We start from the raw sequence: 9,176 nt of genomic DNA, 5'->3' as shown, positions 1-9,176 counted from the left end.
GCCTCATCTTTCTCCCGCGGAGCGGCTGGTAGTTTCGAACCACTGACCTTAAGGTTCGCAGCCCGATTTGTAACCACTACGCTACATGTAATAGGCTTCCAGATTTCAGTGTTGAAGGGAAATATTTTAGAGGTATATTTCCCTGAGGAGAGAAATATAGATATAAATGGAGGTAGAGATAGATAGACAATGGCTATGAATAAATTTTCTGATGGACAGAAATACTATATGGCACATGTGGCAAACATTAATAGGAAAATAGCAATATTTTAACTCAAGACTTTTGGAACAAAACCATGCCTTCTTATGCTAACAAATATCCTCTTCTTAAAAAAACATAGAAAAATCAAAGATGAGTCTCCCCAGTGTTTAAGAAAATTTTAGAAAGACTTAATGGTAACAGGAGGGGAAATTCCAGGCTGGAAGTAGAGCTTGAACCTAGCAACCTATTTAAGGAAGCTGGAGTTATGGCCTGCACAGGATTGCCCAGGCGAGACAAGTAATACACACAAAAAGGAGTTTCATGGAGCATAAGCTCTCAGCATTGGATGCTGCTAATCATGTGAAAAACATTTCAGAAGCAAATAAGAACCACAGAAATGTGATGCTTCTTTCTTGATCTTAAGAACAAAAACTCAAAGGTGCTAGTTGCGAGTACTTGCAGGGCAGCTAATTATTTGTTATGGTCCTTTTAACCAAATTCCTTCATTCTGTGATGCATTTTAAGTCCTAGCCTCTATGTCTGTGATCATGGATCCATTTTTGAAGTGAGATGTTAATAAGGCAGGATTGAGGTATAACTAAGGAGTAAGGATTCTGATAGGACAAAGAGTAAAGATTATAATGCAATTGAGGATTAAGGATGCCCCTCCTTTACTAGAGGGTGTGACTCAAGGAAACCTTTTCATTTCCTTTGGGAGGATGGTCTGACTTCAATTTACAGGAGTACTTTGGAAAAGCTCTGCCTCTTGCCCTGGATCTTGCATGTGGCTCATTACATCTGACCTACAGTATGCTGGAATTTTGGCCCATCATCTGACCTGATTCATCAGCTCCTACAGTCTTGTGCAACACCAGCCTTGTGCAACTACAGTCAGATCTGACCTGCAGATTTGAGTTCATTAGCGTCTGAGACTACATGGGTGAGACGATTCCTCTAGACTGATTTCAGAACTACAAATTTGAGACTTGCCAGCTTTCACAATTACACGAGCAATATTCCTTGACAGAAGGATTGTGAAACACTGAAACATGTTTCAGGGAGGCTTAGACATAAATGAGGGCGGGGAGTAGTGGTTGCTATTAAGGATTATGGAACGGTATAACATATTGGTTACGAATTGGGCTGCTAACCTCACAGTCAGCAGTTCAAAACTACCAGCTGTTCCATGGAAGAAAAATGAGGCTTTCCACTCCCATAAAGATTTACAGCCTCGGAAACTCTGTACAGGGTCACTATGAGTTGGAACCGACTCCACAGCACATAACAACAACATAGCATATTTGAAAAGTTGGACAGCTGGGACATCTTTTACCTCATAGGGACCAGCATCATGCTGATCTTTCTAAATTATTCATACAGTTGTTGTCAGAATGGCAAAGTTCATTGCAATGACCCTGACTCACTGTATATATATATGTGTGTGTGTATATATATGTGTGTGTATATATATATGTGTGTGTGTGTGTGTAGTTTGGGAGAAAGCAGGATAAATGGGAGAATAGTTTATGCAGACTTTAAAGCAGCTGGAGAATCAGGGTAATTCCAATGAGCAACCACCAGTGAGAAGTTATCCAGGGCTGCAAAACCATCTCTGGAAGTCTGGAGAAGGCCACATGTGATTATAGGTTCCAGGTTGGTGCTGCTAGTCCCCCACTCCCTTTGATATGGTTCAGACTGCCTGGATAGCAGGAACTTCCCAGGGAGTGTATGAAGGTGGGGGCTGGCAGACTTTTAGTCATCAAGATAATGTGGAGTACAAGAAAAAAATTTGCACCTTTCTCTCCACTAATAAGCAGTATATGTCTGCACTATCTACCACCCTCTTGCCTTCAAAGTTACCCACAAAAGTTCAAAATAGCCACACCACACCCACAAAAGTTCAAGATGGCCACACCACTAATCTCTATTATCATCATTCCTCCCATCCTCCCAACTCTCATCACCCCCACCCTCCACCCCTGCCGTATGTCTGTTCAGCTATTTATCCTAGTAAAGGCTAGTTCAGAGCTGGCTAGACTTGGTTCTGCTCATTTGGAGCAAGACCCACCCAAATAGTGTTAGCATAGATAGAACCCTCCTTCTTTAATGGGGCTTACAAAGCTGCAGAGCTTACCTCCATGCAGAGGAGTGTGCAGAACAACAACAACAACAACAAAAATCACATATTTATCTGTGAGCACCTGGTGTATTTCTGTAGTGCCAGTATGTTTTCTGGTCTCTGAAGCACTCACAAAAGCTGAATATGGCCACATCCCATCTGGTGAGTCAGAGCAGATCTGTATCCTTTATTATTTTTTTTTCTGTATCTTATCCCATTAAGATACCTCTATATCTTTTTTTTTTTTTTTTTTGCTGCATTTTATTCCATTAAGAAACATTTGGTTTCCCAACCCCTCCACACACAGAGTAGACAGAGATGGGCAACTTGGACATTGGATACCCAAAATGGGGGTGTGGGGGGGGGAACTACAAAGGCAAGTGACTGGCTTATAAGCTTTCAAGAGGGAACCTAGAGCCAGGGGGCATGGAGGAAGGCAGAATCTCCAGTGAGTACTATCTAATCTGTCTAGGCGGAGCTGATGAAATGAAATGCAGAAGGGTCACTTGTGATACAATAGTGAATAATTGTTATCAGGACTGATTGTGAGGGTTGGAAATGTAAAGGTAGACGTTATATAGCAAGGAAGGGAGTGATTAACTCTCCAGTCTAGGAGCGGAGGTCTCTAGGACCATCAACAGAGAAGAGCCAAGAGTGGGACCCTACCCAGAGAAGCAGCTATGCCTGAGATAGAGGCAGAGATAATGACGTGGAGTGATAAAGCGGTTGGGATCCAGAGAGGGAGAGGGACTGTGTGCTGAAGACTGGGGGAGGGGGGAAGTGTAGGGGGCAGGTTTATAGGGTATACCCTTTGGTCGGTTGATGATGGAACCATGGCAATGAAACGATATATGATAGAATAAATGTAAAACTAAAGTTCTCTCATGTAAACTATCATATAATTCACAATAAAACATTAAAAAAGAAAGAAAGAAAGAAAGAAACACTTGGTTTCGTCATGGGATAAAAATCAACCAAGAGAAGACGAGACTTGATGAGGCATATCAGGGAGAAGTGCAGTGAGGACCTCCATCAGCAATAATACAGAATACCATAAGGGTCCCAGAATTCTGAACTACACATAAAGGAATATTTTGAAAGTTTGAAGACTTACAGACAGTGGAATTTGTAGTGGAAGCAAGAAATCTAGTGCTTTCTCAACAGCTGGACTGGTAGCGGTATTTGGGCACCATCTAATTCTCATCTCAGAGTTATGGAGACTGATATTCACATGTTCCTTTAGTCCACTGGACTAATTAATCCCAAGCATCTTCCATTCTCTTCACTCTTCTTTCTTCTGTGCGTGGAGAGACCAATAGTTGCTTCTTATATGGCCTCTCATAAGCTCTTAAGATTCCAGACACTACTCACCAAAGTGCAATATGAGAACATGGTCTTCATGAACTATGCTATGCCAATTAGCCATGGTATCCTCTGAGAATATGGTCCTGAGTCCTCAGGACCACAGCCCATTGCTTTAAAATGTCTGATAATTCTAAAAAGCTTTCATCATTTTGCCAGCAGTTTGGTCCAGGACCAGGCAATGTTTCATTCTGTTGTGCTTAGGGCCGCTATGAGTCAGTACCAACTCAATGGCACCTAACAACAATATGCCCCTAGTGTTTGCAGCAAAGGTAAATATCCATGTTCAAATATCCACTTTCAAACTCATGTTTGTGGATATACTCCCATTCTTCCTCCCATATCTGTTAGCTTATGTATCTGACCATGAGTCTACCCAAAGAACACTGTTATCCCAACGTTGTGTATGTAACACTATTTACCTCTATCCTCTTTACCCTTGCATAAATCCCTTTGTCTCCATCATTCTTCTGCCAATCACCCTGCTCTTGTATATTACCCTCCCCATTACAAAACTAAACATGTGTCTACCTTGTAGCCAGTGAATAACTCTCCTTTCCTTCCCATCCTTAGAAACCATTAAAGAATATTTATTTTAGCATGAAAATTTTTGCCCTCAATTTTACAGTAGTGGTCTCAAACAAGATTTATTCTTTTATGATTAACTAATTTCACTGGTGTGGCGCTGTGGGCTAATGTGTCAGACTGTAAAGTCGTTTGAACTGCAAGGTCGGTAGTTCAAGCTCACCAGCTGCTCCTTGGAAACCCAACACAGGGTCGCTATGGGTCAGAATCGACTCGACGGCACTTAACAAAAACAACAACAATTTCACTCAGTATAATATCCTCCAGGTTCATCTATGTTATGAGATTTTCAGCAGATTCATCGTTAATCTTTATCATTGCAAAGTATCCCATTGGATTGGGATTGCATTATATATATAAATTGGTTTAGGTAGTATTGACATTTTCACAATGTTAAGTCTTCCTATCTATTGTAGTTGCTGTTGTTAGGTGTCATTGAACTGGCACCAACTCATATCAACCCAATGGACAACAGAAGGAAACACTGCCCAGTTCTGCGCCAACCTTACAATCACAGCTACATTTAAGCCCATTGCTGCTGTCACCATGCCAATTCATCCAGTTGGAGGTCTTCCTCTTTTTCTTCGACCCTCCACCTTACCAGATGTGATATCCTTTCCCAGGGACAGGTCTGTCCTGACAACATGTCTGAGAGTATGAGAGACGAAGTCTGCTCAGCCTGGCTTCCAAGAAGCACTCTGATTGTACTTCTTTCAACACAGATTCGTTTGTTCTTTTGACAGCTCATAGTACTTTTAATATTCTCCTCTCCCACCATGAATCAAATGCATCAAGTCTTCTATTGTCTTCCTCAGTCACTGTCCAATTTTCTATTTTAGAACTGTCTTTATTAATACAGAGGAGCCCACTGGATTTTTGTACATTGAATTTGTGTGCTTCTACTTTGCTGAATTTTTCAATGAGTTCCAAAAACTTTCTTGCTGAGACTTTGGGATTTTGCATATATAAGATCATATCATTTGCAAATACAGAGAGTTTACTTTGCTGATTTGGATACCTTTAATATCTGCTTCTTGCCTTATAGCTCTGGATAAAACATCCAACACATTATTTAATAGGCATGGTTCCTGTTCACAAAAGGGTTTGTTTCAGTTTCTCTCCATTGAGAGTAATGTTGGCTGTGGGATTTGTATATATGGTCTTAATTATATTGATGATTATCCCTTCTATTCTTATTTCGGTGAGTGTTTTTATCAGGAATGGATGTTGGATTCTGACAAATGCTTTTTCTGCTTCAATCAATAGATTCATGCAGTTCTTTTCCTTTGTTTTATTTATGTGTGGATTACATTGATTATTTTCTAATATTGAACCATTCTTGCATTCCTGATATGAATCCCACTTAGTCATTATGTTATATATAATATATATAGTTATATATATATATATAGTTATATATATATAGTTATATAGTTATATATATATAGTTATATATATATAGTTATAGTTATAGAACATAATGACTAAGTGGGATTCATATCAGAGATGTATATAAATATATACATAAGGAGCTCTGGTAGCATAGTGGTTACGAGTCGGGCTGCCAACCTCAAGGTCAGCAGTTGGAAACTACAAACGTTTCCAGGGGAGAAAGATGAGGTGTTCTGCTCCCGTAAAGATTTATAGCCTCGGATACCCTGTGCAGGGTCACTATGCATCGGAGCCTACTCCACGGTACTTAACAACAACAACAACATATATATATTTGATATTATCAGCTAGGAGATTTTTGCATCTATGTTAACAAAGGAAGTTGGTCTATCTTTTTTTTTTTTCCAGTGATGATTTTACTTGGTTTGTGTATGAGGGTTATTTTTGTTATAAAATATATTAAGGACTTTTCCATACTTATCTATATTCTGGAATAGTTTGAGTATAATTAGTGTCAACTCTTCTCTGAATGTTTGGTAGAATTCACCAGCAAAGACTTTTGGTCTCAGACTTTTTTTGTTGAGAGTTCTTTAATGACCTGATCAGTTTCTCCTTTTGTAATAGATCTGTTCAAGTTTTCTACATTATTCTGCATTCATTTAGGTAGGTGGTATTTTTCTAATAATCTATCCATTTCTTCTAGATTTTAAAATTTGTTGAAGTATAATTTATCATAGTATTTTGTTATTATCCTTTTTATTCCCACTCATTGTTTTGTGGCTTTATGCATATCATTTCTAATGTGTTTTATTTGCATCTGTTTTTCTTTTGTTGGCATGCCAATGGTTTGTCAATTTTATTAATCCTTTAAGAGAACCAACTTCTTGACATTTATTTCTGTTCTAATCTTTATTATTTATTTTTCTTTGATAACTGTAGGCTTCATTTACTGCACTATTTCTAATTGTAGGAGATATTGTGTTAATGTGCTGATGTGTGTTCTTTTTGGATGTGTCTGTTTATTGCTATAAATAGTTGTCTAAGCATTGCTTTAGCTGTTCCATAAAGTTTTGATACACTGTGTTTTCTTTCTCATTTGATCCAAGAAATTTTTTAAAGTTTTTATTGTGAATTATGTGGTAGTTTACATGGGAGAACATTTGATTTACATTCATCCTATCATATTTCGTTTCATTGCAATAATTACAATCCCCTCCATGAATCATCAACCAACCAAAGGGTACACCCCGCAAGCCTGCCCCCTGGTCACCAGCACACAGCCCCTTTTCCTCCTGAGTCCAGAGTCCCCATCTTTCCACGTCATCATCTCTGACACTATCTCTGGTATCACTGATTCTCTGGGTAGGGTACCCGACACTCTGTTCCTCTCCCTTGATGGTCCCAGGGACCTCCACTCCTGAACTGCAAAATCAACCAGTTCCCTCCTTTTCTTAAAAAAAAAAAAAGTCTACATAGCATAGTGATTATGAATCAGGCTGCTAACCTCAAGGTCAGCAGTTCGAAACTACCAGCCATTCCATGGGAGAAAGATGAGGCTTTCTGCTCCCATAAAGATTTACAGCCTCAGAAACCCTGTGCAGGGTCACTATGAGTTGGAACCGACTCCACCAGCCATTCCATGGGAGAAAGATGAGGCTTTCTGCTCCCATAAAGATTTACAGCCTCAGAAACCCTGTGCAGGGTCACTACGAGTTGGAACCGACTCCACGGTATTTAACAACAGCATACATTTTAAACCCTCACAGTCAGTCCTGATAGTAATTATTCACTGTTGCGCCACAAGAATCTTATCACCATCTCCTTTCATCAGCCGCATCTCAACAGATTGGAAACCACTCAGTGGAGATTCTACATTCCCTCGCACCCTCTGAAACTAGACTCCCTCTTGAAATTTTGTAAGCCAGTCACTCTTGTCTTTGTAGCCTTGCCACCACCCCATTTTGGATAGTCAGTGTCTAAATTGCCCATCCTGTCAACCCTGTGTACCAAGAGGGTGGAAATGATGCTCACTGTAAAGATTTTTTCCCTCTTTTGAGCTACTATATCTATAAATATAGGTCAAGTTCATCAAATCGTGGCAGATTACTCTTTTTTTCCTCTTCTTTCTTCTTCTAGTAGAGTTCTGATCATCCAGCCATTGAAGCCAGGTAAAGTGGGTGATAACCGGAAGTAAGGGTATTCTTGTGCATCTCCCTTCACTTTATATCAGCTGGACATATCACTCTTAGCTCTAGTCGTCTGTGGCCATGTTACTGTCTCTGGACCCAGGAGTCCCCAGGTCTTGCCATACTGCTGGCCAACCAGGTCTCTATCCAGGTTCACAGGAGTCTATTGAACAAGGTTGGACTTAGCTCACAATTTCATTGCTGTTTTTCCCTCACTTCCCCTTATGTGTGACCAACACAGTTACTAGCCAGACCACATGCCCACATGCCGGCTCATGTATTCCCCTTGAGTCTTAGTCTTAGAAAGGAGTTTACTCTGAGGGGCCCGACCAATTGCCTTGATGGCTCCCCTGATAAACAACTTGCTTGTTCCTGTGTAGTCAATCACTGCCATTATTGTTTTTGATTTTTCCTGTGGTCTTTCTTTCAAGGCTATCTTTTGTTCTTCTAGCCACTCCAGGGTGGTCTACTTGTCCTTTCAAATGGAAATTTCCCACCTCAGAAGATTCTAGATGGGAATCAGGAATCCACCTATGGTTTTATGCAATGCAAAGGCTCCACAGGAATCCTCCTTCACTGGGCAAATTCTAGCCCCATTTTAGGTATTCCAATCAGTGTGGCACTGTGGGTTAATGTGTCAAATTGTAAAGTTGTTTTAACTGCAAGGTCGGTAGTTCAAGCTCACCAGCTGCTCCTTGGAAACCCTATACAGGGTCTCGATGGGTCGGAACCAACTCGACGGCACTTAACAACAACAATCAGTTACAGGTTGAAGATGGACTAACAAGCTCTCTGTGATGATGTTTCTGGTTATTCTTTCTCTCCCTGTCAATTGTCTATTTTACAATAGTAGGCAAGGTAAACCAAGATTCAAAAGACACCCAAGCATCTTAACATTATTTCCCCTCTTTAACCTGTTTAAACAATGCTTCAATCCCTGTATCCCAGAGTCCTGTTCCAAGGTTGTGCACATATCATTATTTAACCTCTGTTCCCCATCTGCCTTGTTTTTCCATTCCTCTCCCCTTCTTGTGTTTGCCCCCCTCCCCCAACATTCAAGCTATCTTGTGTCTATTCTGTACCCTATGCTTCACCTTCCCTTCCTCCCATCAACCCACCCCATACATCCAGATAACCAGCAAAGATTTTTTTTTCCCTTTTAGTGTGGGTTCTTTTTCTTAATTTTTTATGATAATGATCCTATGAAATATTTCTCTTTCTGTGATTGACTAATTTCATTTAGCATTATGTCCTAAAGGTTCATCCATGTTATATGGTGGCTTACAGCTTCCTTGTTATTCTTCAAGGTAGAATAATATTCCATTGTGTG

The sequence above is a fragment of the Chrysochloris asiatica genome, unplaced genomic scaffold (genome assembly GCF_000296735.1).
Source record: "Chrysochloris asiatica unplaced genomic scaffold, ChrAsi1.0 scaffold00022, whole genome shotgun sequence".
NCBI classification, from domain to species: domain Eukaryota; kingdom Metazoa; phylum Chordata; class Mammalia; order Afrosoricida; family Chrysochloridae; genus Chrysochloris; species Chrysochloris asiatica.
This window is presented reverse-complemented; position numbering follows the sequence as displayed.